The sequence below is a fragment of the Tiliqua scincoides genome, chromosome 5, assembly GCF_035046505.1.
Source record: "Tiliqua scincoides isolate rTilSci1 chromosome 5, rTilSci1.hap2, whole genome shotgun sequence".
Classification (NCBI taxonomy): domain Eukaryota; kingdom Metazoa; phylum Chordata; class Lepidosauria; order Squamata; family Scincidae; genus Tiliqua; species Tiliqua scincoides.
In genome coordinates, this window is record NC_089825.1 from 84812385 (window position 1) to 84836092 (window position 23708).

The following is a 23708-nucleotide window of genomic DNA, read 5'->3' on the forward strand; positions in this document are numbered from 1 at the left end:
TTGTCATCAGAGGATTTGAACTACCTTTGCAAAGTTGCAATTCCCAGACTTGCATGAGAGGCTGGAGTTGCACCAGTGTGTAAATGTTTTTGTTTTTTTTAAGTCATGTATTTGTAGTATAAGAGGTGCCCCCTGTTCTGTCATCTGTGTGTATGATCCTACTTTATCCTCATGTTGACTGCGCAGGACACCTGTCTGGGGTTGGTGATGTACAGCTCTAAAGTGAGGGTAGGGGAGAACTCCTACACTACCCTCATAAGGAGGGCCAAAGCTTGGGGAGATGGAGCTTTGGCATTGCCTGTTTGAAGGAGAGTGTGAGGACCACTCTTAAAGGTCAGACAAGCTCACTTTCATGAGACCATGGATTGGCCCCCTTGAGTGGTTTCCCTGTTAATTCTAAAAAAAAAAAAAGTTTCAAAATTTCCCCTTTTTCTGGAGGTTAGGGGAATCTCTTGCACATAAGTAATTAGCGGGATAAACTGGGATTAGTGTGGGAGGTTGGCCTCTTTCCGTGTGAGTGGTGGCCAGGGCAATGGGTTTTGTGTCCAGTAATCTTTCTGCCTCCATCTTGGACTTTCTTAGAGTTGGGCAGATAACAGCCATGGAACTCCTACTGTCCCTCATTGGTCTGTTAAGGTTTTCTCTTAAAAAGATGCAGTCCTAACCCACCAGGAAAGGAAGTAGAGATGGCTGACTAGGCTCCGGTTGAGTCCATGCTACTCTTTCCTGTATCTGTAGTTCTTCAGACCCAGTTAGCCTTGCTTTTCTTCTCTGGTACTTAGTCACCCAGAACTGGTTTCACCCCATATCTGGAGCTGTCATTGTGGGGGGAGGGTCAAACTTCCCTATTACTGTTGACAGTTTCCTGCACTTTATGATCCTCTGCCTCCATTCCATTGCTGCCATGGGCTCAACCCTCCCAACTCGCATTGAATCTGTGTGGGTTTCCTTTTTGCTGAGGCTGGGCCCTCATCCTTTTTAACCACCGACATTTGGTGTTCAGAGTTGAGCAGATATAGTGGTGCTACATGGCTGGTTTCTACAGCTGCCCTGCTCTCTTTTTTGTTTTTTAAGAGGAAGCCTGTCTTTTCCCATTTATAAATATTAAATTAAACCCCCAGCCCAGTCTGAATCTCCACCCCTTTGCATGTCTGCTGCACCACAAAGTCATTTGCACACCTGTTTCCAAAGCCAGGAAGCCCTCTTTGCTTGAACCAGTCACCAATTTTGACCCTTGTATATGTTCCTGTTCTTTCTGTGTCACTCTTGGTGAAATGAATTTGATGTTGCTGCTCCCGCCCACTTGGTCTCTTGCTTTATTTGAACTAATGTACCTTCTCTTTGCTGTTGCCTCCTTCCTCCATCCCACTGTGCCAAAGATGGGGGAGTTGGGTAAAGTTTTTGATGGGCAATATGACCTCAGACTAGAGGCATGAGTTGTGGGTGGTAATTGTTGGCAGTCCTTCAGTCTCGGAAGACTATGGTGTCACGCTCTGACTGGTGGTTCTGGAACAGAGTGTCCTCCCCAGTGCGCGAAGCCTGGGTAAAGTAGGTATGGAGGATAGGCTGTTCCCCATGCAGCAAATCCCCCCTCTCCACGTTGCTGAAATGGTCCAATGGAAAGGCAGAGGCCAATACGGTTGGTTCCAGCGGCGTCGCAGGAGTTGCCAGAACGTGACTGTGTTCAGCCATGAACTGCCTCAGGGACTCCGGCTCCGGATTTTGCCTCGAGGTTGACTCCTGAAGCCTTTTCCGTAACTGGCTGTAGCCTCAAGGCAGTGGAGGTTTGGGAACAGAATTTTCCTTCTCTCAGATGAGCTGCCTTCCCAGGCTAACGAGTCCCATCTACCTGGTGGCTGTTTAGTCAACTCTTACGACAAGTACAGCCAAACTGAGGGCCTATTCTTATCCCCAGCCCCCAGGGGAGTGGGTGGTAATAGAAGTAGCAGAAGCTGCATGAAACCATAGCAACAGTTGTGGTGTCCCTATACAGCATGTAAGGCAACTGGTGCAACGGAAGAGGACAATATGGGATTATAGGTAGGACTGCTTTTCAACAAAGTTCTCAAATGGGTTTGCCTATCAAATAAATGAAATACTACCTCAAAGGGAACCACAAGGGGGCACTAACGCTAAGGAACTGCTGTCAGAGATGAATTAATGTAACATCTGGGTGTTGGAATGGCTCTTCCATCCTGTACTTATTTAAAACTCTACAACTCACAGTTCCACATACACCCTGGGGCAGATTACAACATCTTAAAACAATTAAAACTGGTATAATTAAAGCAATCCAAAAACAGAGACTAATCAAGAAATAGAAGAGGCGGGGATGTACTTCCTGAAAGGTCAAGTGGAGCAAGTGCTTATGTGTTCATCTATACTCTGAAAGGGCATCTTTCGTAAGTGCTAAATGTGCATGCTCTTTCTCTGGGTGTCACCTAAAATGGTGTCTGCTGTGACAGGAGTTTGCTGAATCTAAAACAAAGCTTTTCTTCAGACCTATTGTATTAACCTATGAATTATGCAGTTCAAATAGGGATGGGAAAATCCAGTGTGGCTTGACTTGCGGTGCATGGCTGAGTCATCTCCCCCTGCGACTTGACTGAAAAAAGATTCATAACAGGGCCACTTTCCAAGTCACCCTTTAGTGACTCTAATGGACTTGAGTTGGGTTGCCCCCTTTTTAAAAAGCCCACCATGGGAAAAATGGCAGCTGCCTGTGTGTGTGTGTGTGTGTGTGTCAGCTCTCTTTGAACACTCCCCTGATGTCCCTGCCCATCTGTAAGCAAGGCGCGAAGGGGTGGGAGGGACTATGAGAGGGCTGCAACAGAAGCTGCAAAAGGGAGGAGGCTCACACACAGCAGCTTCGAGGCTTGCGGGATGACCTGATCCTTTGCAGCCCTACTCAGAAGTAGTCTCTCTGCAGCCAGTCATTCAATGAGTTGCAAAGTGTGATCCCTATGAACCCCCTTCCCCCCATCCCTGCCTCCTTCCCCCTCCCTGGGCTTCTCAAGCCAATCGTAAGAACCCCCTTTGGCAGCTCCCCCCACCTTGGCTCCTCTTGCTCTCCGTCAATCAGAGCATGGGCATTCTAATATTTCATTGTCCAATGATTACACAGGCCTACAACATTGAGGGTCAGAAAAATTTTTTCCCCAAACTTTATGGTGGTTTGATATGAAGTTGGGGTGCCGATTCCAAAAATGGCATCCGTTTTGCCCTATCACGTCTAGTTTTGGAGATATAGTATAGCCTCATTAGTGAACGGTTCAAGCAGCTTCCTCATGAGGAAGCCATTGTGTAAGCTTCCTCATGAGGAAGCTGCTTGAACCATTCACCAAGGAGGCTATGCCATGTCTCCAAAACTAGACGTGATAGGGCAAAACGGATGCCATTTTTGGAATCGGCACCCCAAATGTACCCAGGAATTGGTGTAACGTTTAAGGAAGCAAAATGTGTGTTGGCCTGTGTAATCCATTCCTTCCTTCCTACCAGAGAAAAGAAAAGAGCCCAGTCCTGGCTCTCCCCCCCCCCCATTCATTGTAAACAACACTTTTCTGCCCCACAAGGTTTTTCATGTCAAGGAATTATGGCCCCACAATGTTTTTCACATCACGAAAAGAGTAAGGATGCACACCCAGACACAGGCAGGCTCAATTCAGCATGCTGGGGACGAGTTCCGAGTCAAGGGGGCTGTGACTGCAGTCTTTTTCAGTGTCTTCCATATGCGTGTGACTCAAGATTCAATGAGTCACCCCAAATCATGCATTTTTGCAACTTGAGCCTGAGTCACTGACTCAAGTTCCCAACTCTGAACTCAAACTAGGCTGAAATGTTATTCTTGACTGAATGCAAAATGCTTCCATGTATAAAGGAAATGGAAGTTGCTGATTTTTTTCCCTCCTGATGCAAATCCCCTCTGCAGCCCTAGGATGTCACTCTTTCTGTATCAAAAGGGGAGGTGAAGTCTGCTGTATGTATGTCCTACACTGCAAGAGGCCCTTTAGATGAATTATTTAACTAAATGCAGCCCTATGTGGAATGTCCAGCTATGACAAAAAGTTTTGAGCAGAGGAATGATAGTAGCCTTTCTTCCTAGAGGAGGGCTAGGGTTCATGTTCCCTGATCCTCTTCACTATATTAGTCTTGACCCTGTCCTGCTTGACAGAGGGGCTATGGAGGAAAAAAAACACAAATATTGGATTTATCCTTCTTCCTAATTTAGATTATAGAAATGCTGCAAAGAGTCTCTTTGCTCTTATGTTTACGGTATTTCCTGCTTTTCTGTCCCTTAAGATCTAGAAAAGGAGTGAGCAACAAAAATAACAAGTAGAATAAAACTGCATGACAAAAGTAGCACCAAAGAAAAATGCACATAAGTAATACAGAACAACAGGAGCAACCAATTCATCTCCCCTTAAGGCCCTTCAGCACAAAAGAAACTCCGATGCCCTATTAGTAGCTAAGGGAAATGTGACCGGATTGGATAGAACACAACCTTTTGAAAAACAAGAGGGGACACATGCGCACGACAGGAGATGGCTTACTATGCTAAGGGTAGAATTTCAGCCTCTAAGGCTTTATTTCTGGAGCTGCTGGCCTCCAAACACAAGCCTCCATACCGTCTTCAGTGGGCATGCATAGAACAGACTGAGAAGCAGTCCTCAGTCAACAGAGGCATAACTAGAAGCCCTGGTACCTGGGCAGTGATGTCATGATGTCAAATGACAATTGGGAGAACCCAGAAGTGACATCACAGAGGGGAGCATCCACAGGTGAAGGAATGGGAGTTGTGAAGCCACCAGCACCACCTCCTCCAGAGAGAATCCGGAAGTGATTGCCTTGCATGCTGTCTGTGCCCCCCCCCCCCCGTGTAGCACCTGGGGCAGGTGCCCCTCAGGCTCCATCCTGTTACACTTCTGTTGGTCAACATCCAGAGAGAGGTTATTCAGATGTTAAAAGTACAGAAGGTCTTTCTGCTGTGCGGAATGCGAGTTGCAAAATATCGAAACTAGCTGCTTTTGTCTCGATGTCTCCTTTGGGAAGCTCAGATATCCGTACATTTCTTGATCTGTTTTTGAATGGGACTTCCTGGTTTGTAGCCATCTGGGTTCTTCCCCCCCCCGCCCCACAGTACCTGCTACTCTACTACAAGGAGGGCAAGCAGCAATGCAGGATTTGTCCACCAGATGGCTCAGGTACGCACTCGCCACCTGGTGGACAAATTGTGCAAGTGCTGCAGCGGGAATCGCTGCAAGCTCCATCAATCACAGGCAATGCGAAAAAGGGCTTGTGGATGGATCATTTCTAATGGGAAGAGGGGAAAAGATGGCAAGGGGGAAACAAGGGGTGCAATTGCCACATCTTTCCATTGGATGGCTGCAGAGATTCATGGCAGTGATTCCAGGACTAAATGGGCTGCCATCCAAATTGCCTGGAAGCAGCATTTCTAATGCTATACTGTGATTTAGGGATGAGGAAATGTACACCCTTATTCAGTTCCATCTCTCACGTTCTATAGCTAGCCTATTAATTTTTTTTTTAATGCCCTGTGCCCTGAACTTAATCGTGGGGAGTTCAGCTTAGGTTGAGGACAATCTTCATGTATATTGGGAAGCAGGGCCCCATGAGAGGAGAGTAAAGGGGGTAATTTGTTCCCGGGCCCTGGGTGCAAAAAGGGGGCCCAGGAGCCAAAGGAAGGGCCCCAGAAATTTCATGGGATCTTACATTTCCACTGGGTAGATGGGACTCGTTAGCCTGGGAAGGAAGCCTTGGGCCATCTGAGAGAAGGAAAACTCTGGTCCCAAACCTCCACTGCCTTGTGGCTACATTCCATTATGGAAAAGGCTTCAGGAGTCAACCTCGAGGCAAAATCCGGAGCCGGAGTCCCTGAGGCAGTTCACGGCTGTATACAGTCATGCTCTGGCAACTCTTGCGACGCCGCTGGAACCAACCGTATTGGCATCTGCCTTTCCATTGGACCATTTCAGTGACGTGGGGAGGGGGGATTTGCTGCATGGGTAACAGTCTATCCTCCATATCTACTTTACCCAGACTTCGCGCACTGGAGAGGACACTCTGTTCCTGAACCACCATTCAGAGCGTGACACCATAGTCTTCCAAGACTGAAGAATGCCAACCAACATTTCGAATCTCACCAGAACTCATGACCCGCATGGGATGCTGGGGGGGACGGGACGGACTACTGTGGACACAGTAGCAGCTGCAGTCGCAAGCCATATGTACTGAGCTGAGGAATGCATACATGACGCTCCTCAACACAGTGTCAAATCTGGGAGGAATCTGGCCTGCGACAATAGCTCTTGGGCGTGTGGATCTGCTTACCATGAAGGAGTGTATAGGAGCTCGGGGATACAGCTGCAGAAGTAAGTTTTGATACACAAAGGATCAAAGGATACACACTTCCATTCTAGTATGAGCCTAAATGCAATGATACTAATTTTCTATATTTAAAAGATTTTAGAGAGACTTAGGAGTGTGCTTGGTTTTCTGTATTACTGTGTCTAGCTGCTGACACTGCACAGTAGACCTGGGCTCCAAAGATTATTATGGCTGTTGCCACCCTATTTTGCCTCCCCCTATGGGAAGAGGCCCCAAAGAACTTTTGTACCCCCTGATAAAATCCCTCTCAGAGGCTCTGCTGGTAAGAAACTTCAGGGTATTCCACCCACCCCAGCCTTGTCTCTAGCAAGTCACTGGGGGCTATTTCAGAAACACCTGGACCCTTTGTCTATCTACTCTTTAATGCCGTTCACTTGATGACTATAATCTATCTGAACAGTCTGCATTACAAAATGTTGTTTGATGGGATGTGAAATTTCTAGCTACTGTTCTGGGTTGGTGGTGGTGGTGTGATCCATGCATTCAACTCACTTGATGCTGCTGTCCATATATATATATATATATGGACACTCGAGGAAATTAGGAAGACCAGCAAACCTTTTCTTGTTCACAGGATTACATGATCCTGGGGAGTTTTTTTTGTCTAGGGCTCCAGATCTGATTGTTGTAGGGGCAGAGGATTGTTGTAGGGGCAGCCACCCATTCCATGGACTTCATCTATTTGCTATTTACAGAATGAATCAAAGCACGCTAGCCCTAACTGTGTCCAGAGTCAGTACAGTGGTGAAGGCGCTGAGCTGTGAAATTAGGGCTTGCCTGGTTCAAATCTTGCCTCTACCATTAATTCTTACTAGGTGGCCTTGGGGAAGTTACTCCATCTCAGCCCCAGCTGGCATAAGGGGATAATAATAACGCTTACCTTACATAGGGCTGTTGTGAGGACAACACCAAGGTAATATAAGTGAAGGGCTATGCATGCTCCAAAAGCGTAATCTAAATGTCTATTATTAAGTATGCAGGAATCTGCAACATTTTCAAGCCAAAGAGCCAAACCACATCAACATGCAGAGTCAGTGGGCATCAAAATAGGCAGCCTGAGAAGGCCCTGTATGACTGAAAATAAACATCTTAATATCCCTGATAATTGCAGCAACTATTACCCTGCACATGCCCGATCTTGTCTGATCTCGGAAGCTAAGCAGGGTCAGGCCTGGTTAGTACTTGGATGGGAGACCGCTTAGGAATACCGGGTGCTGTAGGCTTATACCATAGTCTTTCGAGACTGAAGGTTGCCAACCATTTGATGTGAAAAATAATAGTGGCACAAAGGGAACACTGAATTCACAGAACGCCTTGAACAGAATTTCTACATCTGCCTATTTCAGCAGGCTTTCTTTTCCTGGGGGTTTGCCGTATGGGCCTGCAGAAAAGGCGGGGTTTAAGGCCTTTTTTAGACCCTGCCAGGAGGCTGCTTTGGTCCATGTTCAGTTTCTGCTGCAGCTTCTTACAAGGCTTCATTTTCCTTGCATCACCCTTAAGGCAGTGGTTCCCAAACCATGAGCTGTGGCTTCCTGGGGAGCTGCGGAAACCAGCCAAGGGGGCCGCGGAATCCTGGCAAAAAAACTGGCCACCTATACAATGTATATAGGATTGTACCCCTAATGGGGTGTGTCAGCCAGTGGCCCAGTAGATGAAGGGAGCTGCCAGTCGAAAAAGTTTGAGAACCCCTGCCCTTAGGGTATTTTGTAGCAAATGCTGCCTTGTCCCCTCCTAGAAAAGCTATTCTAAATTCCATTTGACTTTTGAGGACAGTTTCTCACTGCAAAGGAGATGGTGAAGATATCTAGTCTGATCCACAAGCTCATGCCAGTCTCAACACTCCATTTCAAAATATTGTCACTGGTCAAGTCTACCCCTTTTGCATTTCTATCTTTGCTGCTGGGGGGTCCATCTGAATCACCTCAGGCAGCTCCCACAGGCCAAAAAGAGTTGCTTTGAGCATCTGAAGGGGGGCTACAGGCTCTCCACAGGCCCATTTAAACATGTAAAGTTACACCTTGAATTCTCAGTAAACAGATTTCTAATGGTAATTTTCATGTAGTTCTACCTGCCTGTCTCTCTAGCGATTATCTTGCCACTGTGTCCATTGGCAGTTAACGTGAACAAGGTATGTGTACTGATGAGCCCTAGTGATGTATCTCCCATGCACAAGTGTTGTTGATAAGATGCAGAATATTCCAGGACTTCTCCTACAGCAGCAGTAAGGATGTCATCACAGGAGAGCTCAGTTGCTGTCTTTTCAAAGGACCTTAACCAAAAAGGAGCAACAGGCAAACTCAGGCATTTGCCTAGAGGTGTACATTAATCACTAGAGTCATATTTGCTTTCTGCTGAGCCTTATTTGTCTCCAAGGTCTAGATTGCAGACCTCTGATCTGGTTTGACCTGTGAATGGCAGAGATTCAAGCAAACCCTGATTGTGCCAAGAGGGCATTCATTTGCTTTCAACTTCCCTAAGCCTCAGATTAATTCCTTGAACATGGAAACTCATTAGAGGTTTTGAAGCCCATTCAAGAGTTGATATCTCTTGAGTACCAGACTGTGGAACAGAGGTGCTGAACTCTCCAAGCCAAGTTTTGATGGAGTTAACCATGCTATGCTAAATGTTGCCACGAAATGGCCAGGTGGCCTTTAGTCAGAATGGAGTCAATCAAGCATTATTTTTAAAGTATGAAATGGAGCTCCTTGGGGAAGTGAAGATCAGTGATGAGATCTAAGGCCTACAGTTAAGGTCAAGCAGCAAAATGGAGATGCAGTTTTAATTTTAGATCTTACAGTCAAGGAACCGGTTTGGACAATACTTGCCCCTCTTTGCACGTTTGTAGGGTGAGAACATTGTGTGCTTGCACGTCCCACCCACTTCCCGGAACTCTGGGTAGTTCTGCTTCACCACAGGGGTGGAAGGTGGTTCATCAGTCCACGCTCACTGCTAATACTACTTAGTATTATAAAATTACACACTAATATTATCAGCACTGTAGAGCAGCAGTTTCCACAAACCACCACCACCCCACAATGAAGTTTTTAAAAAACCTAATGTGCCCGGATGTGAGGGGAGCACATCTCAGTGCAAACACACAGATGGGAGGGGCAGTTCAGTAACTATAATTTGTGCTGTCTCACTGAAAAATAACCTCTCTAGCTCCTTTTTTCTATTGATCTTTCTCTTCCCTCATCTCTCCAAAAAGCACTCACACACACACATGTTATGCGAGCACCCCAGAGCAAGATCGGCTCCACCAAATTGCAGGTTTCTGTGGCCAGTGGTTGAAACCTATTTTGTTAGTGTCTCAGCTGGACCAGAAGACAAAAGTTCCACCTGCCCACGTCATTAAAAGTTTTGACACATGTCTCCGGGCATTTGGTCTGGAACGGTTTAAAATTCACACCCCCAACCTGAACCTCAGTTTCAAAGCTTTGTATCAACCATGGAATGTCCAAAACGGTAGCGTATTGAGTTAACACAGAACTTTTTTTGTCCAACTGCAGGTTCTAAGAGATGGAAAAAGCAAATAGGGGGTGGCAAAACCAGGTGTCTTTACTGACAAGCTCCCCAAAGTAAGAGCACAACCAAATTGTGGATGGTAGCAGATGTGTTCCATCCCCAAATGCAGGCTGAGTATCTGTTATCTGGAGCACTTGCAGCAGGAAGGTGTCTGGATTTCCGATTTGTCTGGATTTAGGAATAATTGCATAAATATAATGAGAAATGCTTGTTCTTTTCGCTATTAGCCATATGGGTGTCTGCTGGCCTCTGGCATTTTTCAGCAATATCAGGTACACACCACAGAGAATAGAACTTACAGACTGTACCTGCGCTGTCTGTGGGAATGAGCACAAGATCTTCTTGTTCACAGTTCAGAAAGTTTTTGGGTTTTTTTCTTCAGAAAAAGTATTGGACAAAAATGTCTAGATTTTGGAATATTCAAGATTTTGGATGTCTGGATAAGGGATAAGGTACCTGTAATACCAAGATTCTTCTACCCTAGGCTAAATGGGGCAAGGTGGGGAAGGGGGGGAGGGTGCGTGTGGACTTGCAAGCGCACAGCTTATATTGCATAGCCAGTTGAGGAGATGGCTCCTAGATAGATAGTAAGTATCTATCCCTTTTTCTGCTACCCAATAACATTATGTTGGCTATCAAGTGTGAGTAGATGACTTTCATGGGCATTGTAGGAGTTTGATGCAAGAAGTGCCCCTGCAAAGCAAAAGTGCCCTTTGGTGTCACAGTGCTCCAAAGCCATTCTGTTTGCAGAAACCATGCTTGGTTTCAGTGGTGTAGCTAGGCGGGATGCAAAGCACTAAGTTTTGCAGAGTGCCTCTGCTTTGCTCCCACCGTCCAGAATGGCTCCAAAGGGAAGGGGCCACTTGCACACTGCAGGGAGGCTCCCTGCAAAACTTGGTGCTTTGCGCCCCCTCTAGCTACACCACGGCTTTGTTTGTAAACACAAAGACCACAAGTCTTCAGTCCTCAGGCCTTACCAAGGAATGGTTTCTGTGGCAGCCTGCCTCTGGAATTTCCTATCATGTGGGGAAGTGGGCAATGTCATGAATATGTACAGTTTAGGCCTAGTAACATGTAAAGCCTGAACCAAGCTAAAACAGTAACACAGAAGTGGCTTGCAGTTCCTAGCTGCTACTCAATGGAAGGTGATAATGTAGCACCTAGGCAGCCAGAAAGATGCCCATCAAGGATGGAATGCAGCTGTAGATCTCCAGGGGGGAGGGAAGAGCTGAGAGGTTGAGCATCCAGCCCCACTTCTGTAGGACAGGGTCTTTGGTCTTTGTCTCTTGGTGAGATAGGTGGTGGGTGCACATCCTGCCCCGCCAGGACCATGTGGCCTTATAGGTAACTGGCTTGAGGATCTACAAAAGAAGCTGACCCAGGTAAGAGTTAGAGAATAATAGAGTTAGCCAGTTAGCTTTGTTGTTTTATGCTGTTATGTTTCCTAGAAGTTTTTATGCCTCTAGCATTTGCTGCCTTTTGTAACTTTTAGTAACCCTATGTACTTAATAAAGTAAAAATCATTTTATCATGTTGGTTCATTGTCTGTTGGGGACAAAGGTTCAGAATCCTGCCTAGCCATTCAGCAAGCTACCAAAAATCCTCATTGTGGACTAGTAACTTGAGGACTGAGACTTTAAGTAAAGAAAGTGCTCAGTGCCTACAAGGGATATAGTTAAGCCTAGAGGGTCTCGGTGTCCCTGGACTGAGGCACTGGCTCTTACAGGGTGGTGGCAGTACTACCGAACAGGGATCTTTGAGGGCTCTAGGGTTCAGAACCAACAACTCTGAGCACCCCAAAACCCTGGGAGTAAGACAAGTATACGACAGGCAATGTGAAATGTTATGAAAAAGGACATCATGGCTGTGGCTGTTGAGAAGATTTCATGTTTCTGAAAATGTACTCTGATTCAGCACAGGGAGGTTTGTACCTGGCTGCAGACACCTGCCTACCCAGCCACTGGATCTATGCTGCAGCGTTGACCTGGGCCCTATTCATCTAACTGAGTGGGTCTCTTAATGCAATCCCCACCTCAGGCCACTGATTTTAGGTGAGGCTAGAGGAGGATCGGAGCCTACACATTTTGTTTTGTTCTGCCTATTGGGCTGGAGATTTCATGTGTCTTTTTTTTTTTAAGCAGTTGGAAGACCAATTGTAATTATCTTCCTCTGCATCAGAGAGTTAAAATCTTTTGTACATTGGAACATGGTTGAGAAATGATAAATAAAACTGACATACAAGAGAGAAAGATTCTCAGATTCTTTTCAATTCACGAATTCACTGATCTCTTAACGCATCACTGAACAGCCAGAGAGGACCTACTTGTCTTTTGGTGTATAAAGTGCCATTCAGTTCCTCAGTCATGAAATCTCCTTTTTGGTCCCCCTCCCACCTCCTTTGTTCTTTCCTTCTCTCTTAATCTCATCTGAGTGATAATTTCACGGCTTGCCAGGGGTTCACAGGCCCCTCTTCGTCCTGCCTGAGGTAATTAACGGGCCCGTGGCAGAGTGGCAAACCCCATCTGGCAACCTTGGTGAATGAAGCGGATTGAATGCTAATGTTCCTGGCATCCCTCCGAGAACTTTAATGAAGGTGGCCCCACGCGGAGAAAATGAGGGGCCTCCACTAATCATTGGCGCGGCGCCTCTGGATGCATTAAGCAGAGGCCAGACCAAAAGTGTGAGTTAGGTCCATTGATTGTCCAGGCAGGATATTCCCCCTGGGGTTCAGGGGAAAGAACAGCACGTCCAAGAAGTAAATAGCAGAACTGCGGTAGCCTTGGCCAGAAGAGTCTTAAAACCAAAGGGTAAATGTGGTCATTAGGAGACTGCCAATGGACACCTGTAGTAGCTAGTCTGTTTGCAACTGTGGCCAAGTCCTTGGCCAAAGTGCTGAGGGAGGTAGTAGCCAAAACTGGAAAGGGGTGCCTAGAGAGCCAGGGTGGTGTAGTGGTTTGGGAGGTGGACTTAGACCTGGAAGATTCAGGTTCAAATCCCCCCTCAGCCATGAAGCTTCCTGGGTGACCTGGGGCCAGTCACTGTCTCTTAGCCTCACCTACTTCACAGGGTTGTTGTGAGGACAAAAGGAGGGCAGCAGCTGTGTACACCGCCCTGAGCTCTTTGGAGGAAGGGCAGTGTAAAAATGTGAAAAAATAGTTTCAGGAAGATGTTGACAGATGGGAGAAAGGGATGGTGGAAGGTCTTCCTCAACCAAGAGGGTCATTTTACTACCACCACATGACCACCGTGATGGCATTGAGGATGGCAATGGATCATTAAGAGGCCCTGTTCCTTGGCACTTGCCCCTTCCCCTGAAAGTCTAGCCTCAGCTTCTCCCACAATCTGTGTCATTTTCAACTTTTTCTGCCTAAAACTGTCATTCACCACTTTCTCTGAAGCAGTTGCTGGCCCTCTGGAAATAGGTGCCCCCCCCCCCCAAGGTTCTGGTTGTGGGCCTCTAATGGTCATTTAGTGAGCAAAGTTTTAACAATTTCCTCTTAAGCTTGACCCCATCATTTCCTTTGCCCTGAAGTCCCACTGCTCTAACTTCTTGGACTGGTCTGGACGAGGCTTTCATCATTCGACTGCAGGCCTGGTCCAAGCCTTTTGGTCACCTGGGCCCAAGGTTCCTTCTCTTTATTTTTCTCAATGCTCAGAGCCCTATGGTGGCTACGTGGCACAGCTGTTGCCATCTAGAGCACTTGCTGATGATGTCATTGCCAATCTCTGGGCCATGCAATTGCCAGTGGTGTGCGGCAATATGATTCAGCTGCACAGGGCTTTGATTCCAGCTGAGCTGCTACGCAGCTTACAGGGAAGCTGTCTGGGACCAGGCCCTGTGCCTCCTCCCAATAAAAAAAAAAATACCTGGATACCCTGACCCATAGTTGCACCCCTGGTGATAGTGATGCTCCACCTAGATCTGCTGCTCCACAGCACAGGCCACCATCAGAGCTGTTGCACTGGCAACAATGCTTCCCTTGTCCCTGCAGTGGCATTGTTTCATATGCTGGCCCCTTCCCATCTAGGCTGCTGCTCCCAGGGCCAGCCCATAAATGAGGCCAACTGAAAAGGGTTGCCTTAGGGAGCACATGGAGTGGAGAGGCAGACACCTGCCTCCATCACTTCTCACCCTCCCATTCAATTGAACATAAAAGAGGAGAAAGTGAGGACAGGGGAGCAGTGGGTGAGGATATCCTCCTTTTTGAATCTGGTTGGTTGGCAACCTTCAGTCTCAAAAGACTATGGTATAAGCCTACAGCACCCGGTATTCCCAGGCGGTCTCCCATCCAAGTACTAACCAGGCCTGACCCTGCTTAGCTTCCGAGATCAGACGAGATCGGGCATGTGCAGGGTAACAGTTGCTGCCTGGGGGATGGGAATAGAGGTGGCACTACCAGGAGGGGGAGGGGCTACCTTTCTTATCACCTCAGGAGTTGCTAGGAGGTCTTGGGTCAGCCTTGCCCATTCCTGTGATTTGAAAAGAGCAGCTGAGCAAGGACTAGCAAAAAGGAGGCACTGGTCTTCACCTTGTCATGCATTTTAAAGTGGAGGTGGGTAGGCTAGCCGATGAGATGGCACAGGAGCGAGTGGGGTGGTGGTAGTAGCCCCAAAGTTGGTAGAGAGTGGGATGAGGGACAGAGGGTCCCTCCAAGTGTTGCCTGGCTTTTGGGACCATTGAGGGCCTAATCCTATCCAACTTTCCAGCACCAGTGTAGCTGTGCCAGCAGGACGTGCACTGCATCCTGTGTGGGGGCAATCACAGAGACCTCCTCAAGGTAAAAGAATGTTTGTTCCCTGAACTCAGGGCTGCATTGCTGCTGCATATGCTCTAGAAAGTTGGATAGGTTTGGGCCTTGAGTCTCACTGATGAACTGGCCACGTCTGAGTAGCCCAAAGCAATTTCAGATGTGTGAACTTCTGGCACACAGTCTGGCCCCTGTCTTTTTTCTACTTACTTTTCCTAATTGTATGGGGGGGGGGTCATGTCCAGATCACCTCTCTACACACGCTGTCAGCCCTACTTTAACTCCTGATGCCCTACTCCACTTCCCACATTTGTGTGTGTTAGTCCAGCCCCCATTACATAAAGTGGAATGCTGCACTAGGAGGGACTGCAGAACTTGCATACTCAGGACCCTTACTGCATGGTAGGCCCTAAGAACAGGTGCCTCCCAGAGAGGGCAATTCAGACAAAACTACCCTACATCCACCCAATTTAACAAACCTCATCCAACAGCAAGGGAAGGGTCCAGGACACGTGTGCACATTCTTTGTCACATAGGCCTGTTTCAGACAACACAGTGTCATCTAAACTGACCTTCTGTATCATTACCTCCTGCCTGCCCCTTTCCTGTTCCCTCTCGCATTTGCCCTTTCAACCTTTAACTGTATTTTCCAGGCATGAACCTTTCCACCCCATTGGCTGCCCACTGATTGTGCTTTCAGAATTCATGCTACACATGCTTTTTTTATGTCTAGTGGAGGTTTTCTGAAACTTAAGGCCACCCTCTTGTTAGAGATTGAAATGATGGTCCACAGAAAAGTGGGTATACTAAAATCTACTGATCTAAATGAACATATGAAATCCAGGTTAGTACATCACCGTTAGGAGGACACAGAAAATACGAATGCCACATTTAGCTCCCTTGGGCAAAAGTGACCAGACTCCATTTACATGACCAGCAGAATTCAGTGCAAACGCATTTCCTGGCTGTACTATAGATTGCAGGTTGGGGAGTTGCTTGCTTGAAAGTTCCTCCATGAGTTAAACAAAAAATATTCCCTCCACACCGAAAAAGAGCACTCATGTGCAAAATAGCATTGCAGGTTGCGCACCTTCTCCTGAACATTTTCTCCATGCTGGGACATTGTTTGGCGTAGGGAAGCACTGAAGCATGCCTGGCCTAACCCCCCCTTACTATCTGAAGTGGCACAGCCCGGGCCACTTTTTTTTTTGCTGATTTGCATAGGGCTAGTCTATCTGCGGCCCCTAAATTGGTGATGCTCCTTGACTTCAACTCCACCCACATGTCACGTTCCCCATCCCCACCTTTGCCTGGCTTGCAATTCTTGGATCCCCAAATGGCAGGCTCCTTTTAAAACCAAGCATGTTTTCTTTTTATGGTTTGGTGGAGAAGAGGCTCAACTGTTTCGGGTTCCCCTTTGATGGGCTCAGCGTTTCTTGGGTTTGTTCCGGGACTTCCGATCTCGGCTCTTCTTCCTCTGGCTCCCCCAGGAGCAGGAAGTGATGAGGGAGAGGATCTTGCTGGGTTTCTTAGAACGCCCTAAAAGGAAATGAGAAGGCCCAGAGGTTAGAGGCTCCACATCGCCGGACAAGGCCTATTTATGGGGAAAGATGCAGTTAATAATACGTAATACACAGCATTTGTTTAGCATTGTTCAAGCAAGTAAAGCACTGTGCTTGTTTCAGCTTGATGTAATTCTTACATTTACCTGGTAAGGCCAGCATTATTAGCCCATATCAGGGCCAGGGGGTAAGTTTTTAAAGTGCAAGGGCTCATCATGACCACTTCCCTATAACCACGCACCATTAAGACCCAGTAAGGAAAAAAAGAAAAGATGGAGAACATGTTAAGTGCTGAAATTGGGAGGAAGGATGGATGGGCACATGTCGGAAGATGTGGATGCCCTTAATGAGTGAAGGTGGCCCTGCAGAAGTCTGTTTTGGATAAGGCAGCTAAAGGAAGTGAATTGTCCAGGAGAAAAGTGGGGATAATGCTGGTTATTGGTGAGAATAGGGAGTTCACTGATAAGCAAGCAAAGAATAGCAACATCTCTTGTTGGTTTTCAGTGCGCTACGTTTCATCTCCTACCTCTCCGAGATGATTTGCTTCTGCTCCCTCTGCGACTCCTACTGGGCCTTCTGAAATAAGAAAAGTCTCATCAGCCAACCCTTCTACTTGATCAAGTCATCTCATGTCTCCTTCACCATTGGGAAATTCCTTAATCTTGGCATCATTAGGAGAACTGAGTCACCTTCCAACATTTGCTTTAGGATGCAGAGCTGCCTTTGCCTTTCCTGCCACAAAGCAAACCCCCAGGGCTTCTTTGTCTAGAAATGCCCTAGTTCTGTATTCTTGACCCAAAGATACAGACTGAATTTGAAATCCAAATGAAACATCATATAATGTATTTCATTTCCAATTTCAAAAGATTCAGATCTGGATTTTTAAAATTTAATTTTCAGTATCTCTTAAAACATTATAATTCTGGTTAACCAATTGTAGGTTATAATGCCACTTGCTAAATCTGTAATTTACACCATTAAAATAAAATAAAAGATCAGATGTTGCCAGAGTCCATAAATCCTGCATTCACAGATTTTCTCCTTTTCCTTGCTATTGGGGGGGGGGGGGAGAGAGAGAGAGAGAGAGAGAGGAGGGGGTGCCTGGGCCACATTGCCTCTCCCCACTGCACATGAATATAGCAGCTTACACTAAAGAGACCTCATCTCCCCAAATAAGTCAGTGCAATTCAACAAGTGGTACTTTTACAGTTTGGCTATGGTACTAAGACCCAAATCCTAACCAGCTTTCCAACTCTGACATAGCTGTGCCAATGGGGCATGTGCTGCATCCTGCAGTTGGAGGGGCACTCATGGAGGCCTCCTCAATGTAAGGGAATGTTTGTTCCTTACATCGGAGCTGTATTGCCCTTACCTTGGTGCTGGAAAGTGGATTAGGATTGCACCCTAACTGTGGTTACTACATGGCATTACCTTACCTGACCAGATGCTACTGGAAGTAGAGAAGGTTGGGGCCATGGTGAATCAGCTGAAAGATATGACAGTGAAACCACCTGGCCCTTCATGAGAGGCACAGTTTGGGGAAGAGGGTGCAGAGTGAGGCCACAATTGTGGGGCAAACCATCCACTACTGTGCACAGCTGGCCGTAGTGACGGTATATGAAAATGTGGTACGTGCAAAATTTGGTACTTGCAAATCGAAGAGTGAAAAGCTGTAGTATTGCTCAGCTCGGACCTATAGCACAGAGCAGTCACTCTCATATGTCCTTTGTTTTCTAATCCATTATGTAATCGCTTCTTTCTTTTCAAACACATCCTGGTTTGTTTTAAATTTAATGTTTTGCCTTGGGGTCCAGGCACCTAGACCACCCCATCAGGAGATAATGTTTGCAATTCTGTTCTGTTTGTAAGCAGGCTAATACCAACTTCTACAGCAGGAGTGTCAAACATAAGACCCCATGATAATTCGTGCTCTCCCAGCACAGCCCTTTCAGCAGTGCCACTAGGTGAAACAAGTTGGACACCCCTGTTCATAACTGTAGCAAGGCTGTCTCTGTCAAGGAAGCGAATGAAGCTGGGGAAGGTGCCTCCTGTGAAAGATATCACTGAAAATCCCCTTTAATTGAGCCTCAGTTCTGAGTGTTTATCTGGACATTTGATGCTTGTGAAGGTGGAAGAGATAATGCAAATTAGCATTCTGGGAAAGGTAAGTTTTAACAATGCATGGAAACAAACTTTAAGCAGCCTTTAGGAGGATCTGGCCTTAGCAGGATGAAAGGACTTTCAGTGGGTAAAGCAGAGGTTTCCAAATACTTAGCCGGAGACAACTTGAGGGCCCAATCCTATCCAATTTTCCAGTGCCAGTGCAGCCATGCCAATGGGGTGTGCGCTGCAGCCTATGGTGGGGAGGCAGTCACAGAGGCCTCCTCAAGGTAAGGGAACATTTGTTCTCTTACCTCAGGGCTGCATTGCTGCTGCACTGGAGCTGGAAAGTTGGATAGGATTGGGCCCTGAGTTGTTTACAGGCTCATCTGAACTCCACTATTCATGAATCCCAGGTTTCTGAAGGAGATGTTGCTGGGATGACAGGAAACAGCAGGCTTAGAGATTGGCAGCATTTAACCTTAAGTGAATCTGAATGAGCGCTGCGCTGTTTTGGCCTGTTCCTGCAGTGTCCTCTGGAACACAGTCTCTCATCACCAGCAGGTCTTCCACATTAGAGTTCTACTTGGGGCTCTCTTGCACGTAAAGTTGACACAAAGAACTGTCTACGGGTGTGGTCCCCTGCTAGGTGATCTCTCTCTCTTCCCCCCACCTCCTGGTCTTCTCCAAGAAGCATATGTGTTTCTTCTTACCCATCTCAGTTTAAACTCACAGGTTGATTCATTAGGCTAAGAGACCGATTGGCCAAGGTTGCCCTGTGAATCCCAGGTAGGGATTTGAAGAACCAGATGCTCTCACCACTACGCCACACTGCTACTCCACATCTACCCTTGTCTATACTGGTCTTATGCTTTGAGTTGTTAAAACTGGAACCCTGCCATGCAAACCTAAGTTCCCCTACCCCGCCCACTCTTCCCACCACCCTCAAGTCCATCATGCATACCTCCTTGAAGCAGAGATGTCCTCAGACGACTCCTCTTTTACACTGCTGTCACTTTTCTGTCTGGAAGGTGCAAGCAGAGGGTCTTCTATCCCCGCATCATCTGAGGCAGAGGCTGGGACACTGGCCAAGTCAGATGACCTTCCATCAGTGATAGCCGGGTAGCAGACTAGGGGTTGGGTACTCAGTGGGCGGTTGAAGGACAAGGCCACACTCTGCCTGGCCCTAAGATCGGTGTTGAGTTCATCCGAAGCCAAGTACACACTTCGGATGCTCACTTTGTCGTCTTTATCTTCTTCTAAGTTGAACAATGCGAGGCTCTGGGGCAGACAGATAATGGGATGGTTAGCACCAAAGAGTAGTTCTGGTAACAAATTGTGCAGTGTGCACATATCAAATTTTCTCAGCACTGCGAGCGCATTATCTCCGTACTCTTTACAACAGTCCCAGATGGCAACCCAGTAAGGAACCCAGAGTGTTGCTTATCCAAACTACCAGATCTATCATGTTTCATAGGACTCAGGGCCACTCCTAAGCGCATGCTCTGCCGGCGGAATGCACGTTCTGCTGGCATAGCGTACTTTGCGATTCTTGCAAATGTGATTCTGTGGGAGTGCAGCCTGGCTGCTGGTGGAAGTGGTGAGTGGCCAGGTGACAGGCAACGGACACTCGTCACCTCATGTAAGGCTGCACAGGGGCTGGGAGGCTGGTGGAAAAGGGCCAGAACAGGGTGGGGTGGCGGAACGGGGTGGCAATGGACATGGGGATGATTGGTGGGTTCGGTGGTAGTGGCTTATGTCAAATCCTGACCCCATCCTGGGCGTAATCCACCTTCATGGGTCAACATAAGAACATAACATAAGAACATAAGAACAGCCCCGCTGGATCAGGCCATAGGCCCATCTAGTCCAGCTTCCTGTATCTCACAGCGGCCCACCAAATGCCCCAGGGAGCACACCAGATAACAAGAGACCTGCATCCTGGTGCCCTCCTTTGCATCTGGCATTCTGACATAGCCCATTTCTAAAATCAGGAGGTTGCGCATACACATCACGGCTTGTACCCCGTAATGGATTTTTCCTCCAGAAACGTGTCCAATCCCCTTTTAAAGGTGTCCAGGCCAGTCGCCATCACCACATCCTGTGGCAAAGAGTTCCACAGACCGACCACACGCTGAGTAAAGAAATATTTTCTTTTGTCTTTTCTAACTCTCCCAACACTCAATTTTAGCAGATGTCCCCTGGTTCTGGTGTTATGTGAGAGTGTAAAGAGCATCTCTCTATCCACTCTGTCCATCCCCTGCATAATTTTGTACTTGTGCCAGCAATGGACCTGTGCCAGCAATCTTGTTGGTGCAGTTCTGAGTTGGCGCAGAACTCTAATGTGGAACCCACTGGGCCTGCAGCAGCTTCCCCCAGGACAAGCGAACAAATGTTCCCTTACCCGGAGGAGACCTCCTGAGGTGGAAACTCCCCGTGGGATTCAATGGAAATTGCGTTAGTGCTGCTGCATCACCATGCCAGAAGTTGTCATGGATTGGGCTGCCCGTTTCTAAAAACAAAGGTATTGGTACGCTTCTGAGGTGGCACTCTGTGAGAGAGGCATGCTCTGCTTTCTAATCTGAGGTGTGGCACCTAATCAGGAGCTCTCATTTCATTTGTGCTGCAAGGCTGGACGCTGGCACTGACAACAGCTGAGGGTCTAGCTCAAAGAAAGCCCAGCTTCCTTTCCAGATAACCTGGGCATCCCTGGTACTTCTGGAAATGAAAGACTTCACTTTGTTCCGGCGTCCCATTTGTCTGCTCCCATTTCCCAAGACTCTACTTAGGTTGACACTAACGACCACCATTTGGATTTTCTGCCACAAGCAACAAAATATCCTCATTTCTTTCCCACTGTCAAGGGCACCTAAGATTGATCCTATATAAGAACTGTATGTGTTCTTACCTAGTTGCCCTTGCCTCTTTGAACACGGCACTTCTGTTCGGGCTTGGAAACAAACTGGCACCAAATAGAGGTCAAAATAAAAGGCAGATGCTGCAAGGATTGCTACTAAACACGTAACTGCTGCACTCTGCATGAGTTGCAATTTTCAAGCACTTTTCAAAAGCAACCCCCCCCACAGACTGCACAGAAGTAATCCAACATGAAGATGTGATTAAAATATGTATAACTATGTGCTTCAGTTCTGTAAAGTGCTAGGTCGATAACAATGAATTACTAATACCAGCAGAAGGGAACTACACCTGTGGCTTGCGGACTGGGACTTCCTCACGTTCCCCAATGTCTTTGATGGCCTCCTTTGATGGTAAGCTAGATGGTGTTTGGGAGGGTGGCCGCAACATTTGCACCACTTTGACCCACAATGGGAAGAGGTCCTCTTGTTGGCCAGGCTGAGGGCTGAGTTGCAAGTAGAAGGTGCGGCCACTTGCCAGCTTGAATCTCAGCTGCTTCTTTTCTAGGTTGTGGACTGAGATCTTGACAAAACGCAGAGGTAGAAGCCTAGAAGTGGAGTGGGGGGGGGGGGAGAGAGAAGAGAAAATGAGCACATGTATTAGGCCAGAATGGATCTGAATGGTTCATAGGTCTGAAACTTACAATGCAATCTTATACATATCTGCTCAGAAGTCAGCCCCACTGAATTCAGTGGGATCAACTCCCAGGTAAGTTTGTATAGGATTGCAGCCTTATTGAACACAAGGTGGGTGATAATTTAAGACTGCTCAATACTCTATACTTAGTATTAGTGAAATCACCACTTCAGGCGTAAACTCCTGCTCACTGGAGCAGCTGTCAGGGGGGGAAAAGCACATGGTAGAAAAATGAATTCTCCTCTATGTTCTGCAGTTCCACTTTGGATTGTCTCCCCACATGTTGGTTTCTAAGAAAAATAGAGTCACCTCTGGTTGAAAGGACTGTGAAGCCTCAAGACGTACCTTGCATTTTGGTCAATGGTATTTGCTCTGGTAACCTTTAACTCAGATCATAACTTGCATTTCTTAGAGAAATGTGATTTTTCTGCGCTAGCAGTTTGTAAGCACAGTCCCTAAAACTACACATCGAGCAAATGTTGCCATAGCATGTGTGTCTGGTGAGAATGAAAGACTTTACAAGGGCTGAAGCGATCAACAAAAGGCATAAGGAAAACTGCATCTTGAGGAAAGAGGAACCGTGGCAGAACAAACAACAGATGTCAGGAAGTATGGGCTATCGGGACTTAAAGATAGGCAGACACAAAACTGGTAAAGGCTGCAAAACCACACGGTGTACTGTAGCCATCGCCACATCTATGTCCGCTCAGTGGTTTGGAGTCTTAAGATCCTTCTCTTGAAACTTACAAAACAGGATGGAGGTTCAGAAGTAAATATGCCAGAGGAGAGGGGAAGGAGAGGAGAAGGGCTGGGACTCTAAGAATCCCTCCCCATTCCAACCACTGAGGGACACATTTTCCAGTAAAGACCCACCTGCTGGCAAATCTCATTTAGCAAGGACCACCATCTGCATTTATATTCTCAGCCCAACACCTCCGATCATGGGAGATGTGACACGACAAGTCAGAAGCAGCACGCAGCGCACATTGCCAGTTTCCTAGCCTCAACCTTCCAGCTTCTTAATGGGTTGGTCCAGTTGCACAGCAAACAGGGGGCAGGGCTGGAGCACGTGAGGGGGTGCTGTATACACTATACAGAGACTGCGCACAAATTGAACAGAATGTGAATAGGGCTAATGTCGGTGGTCATCCCAATAAGGAAGAAAGCAAACCACATGGATTGTGGACACAGCTGGGAAAGGCTGGAGATGAGAATTCCAAGTGGAGCAGGAAACAGGGCTTAATTTGAACCAAACCCTGGAGGATGTTTGCAGTGTCAGGACACTGCTTTCTTCCTACCAGTGCCTGCCTGTCTTCCAAGAGCCTTCTCCATCTTTGTGCCAGAAAGTAGCTTACAAGCTGAACTGGAGGGATGGAAAGCACAAAAAAAGATGGCAGAGCCTTCAGTTCATGAACAGGGGTCTAACAAGGAGATTTCAACAGGTGAAACGTCTCGTCGCATTGCGCATTTGTGCCTGTTAAAGGCAATGTGCTTCTGCTTGTAAATAAGATACCTGGTGACTCTGTCCACTTTTGGACACCTAGGAAAGTACTATAGCATCTCAGTCTGTTCAGTAGATACGGGGGATCTACTCACCTGGTGAGCTCAAATCTCTTAGGTGGTGGATGATGGCGGAGCAAAGATTTAAGCTTTGGCTGGGTCTCTTTGCGGGGGATGATAGGGCGAGCCAGGACCAACACGTTAGGGACCATGTGGATGGCGCTTGTGCAGGCAACTGCGACAGTCACCGGCTGGACTTGGTTGTGTACATCAATCACCTCTCCTCGCTTGCTGACCTGCGGGGGACAGGAAGAGG

At 47.2% G+C, this 23708-nt stretch overlaps 2 pseudogenes; one reads left to right on the forward strand and one right to left on the reverse strand.

Moving 5' to 3' along the window:
• Positions 1-7508: 7508 nt before the first annotated feature.
• Positions 7509-7628, forward strand: LOC136654821 (5S ribosomal RNA; annotated as a pseudogene).
• Positions 7629-14182: 6554 nt separating this feature from the next.
• LOC136654554 (5S ribosomal RNA) lies at positions 14183-14299 on the reverse strand (annotated as a pseudogene).
• Positions 14300-23708: the final 9409 nt, after the last annotated feature.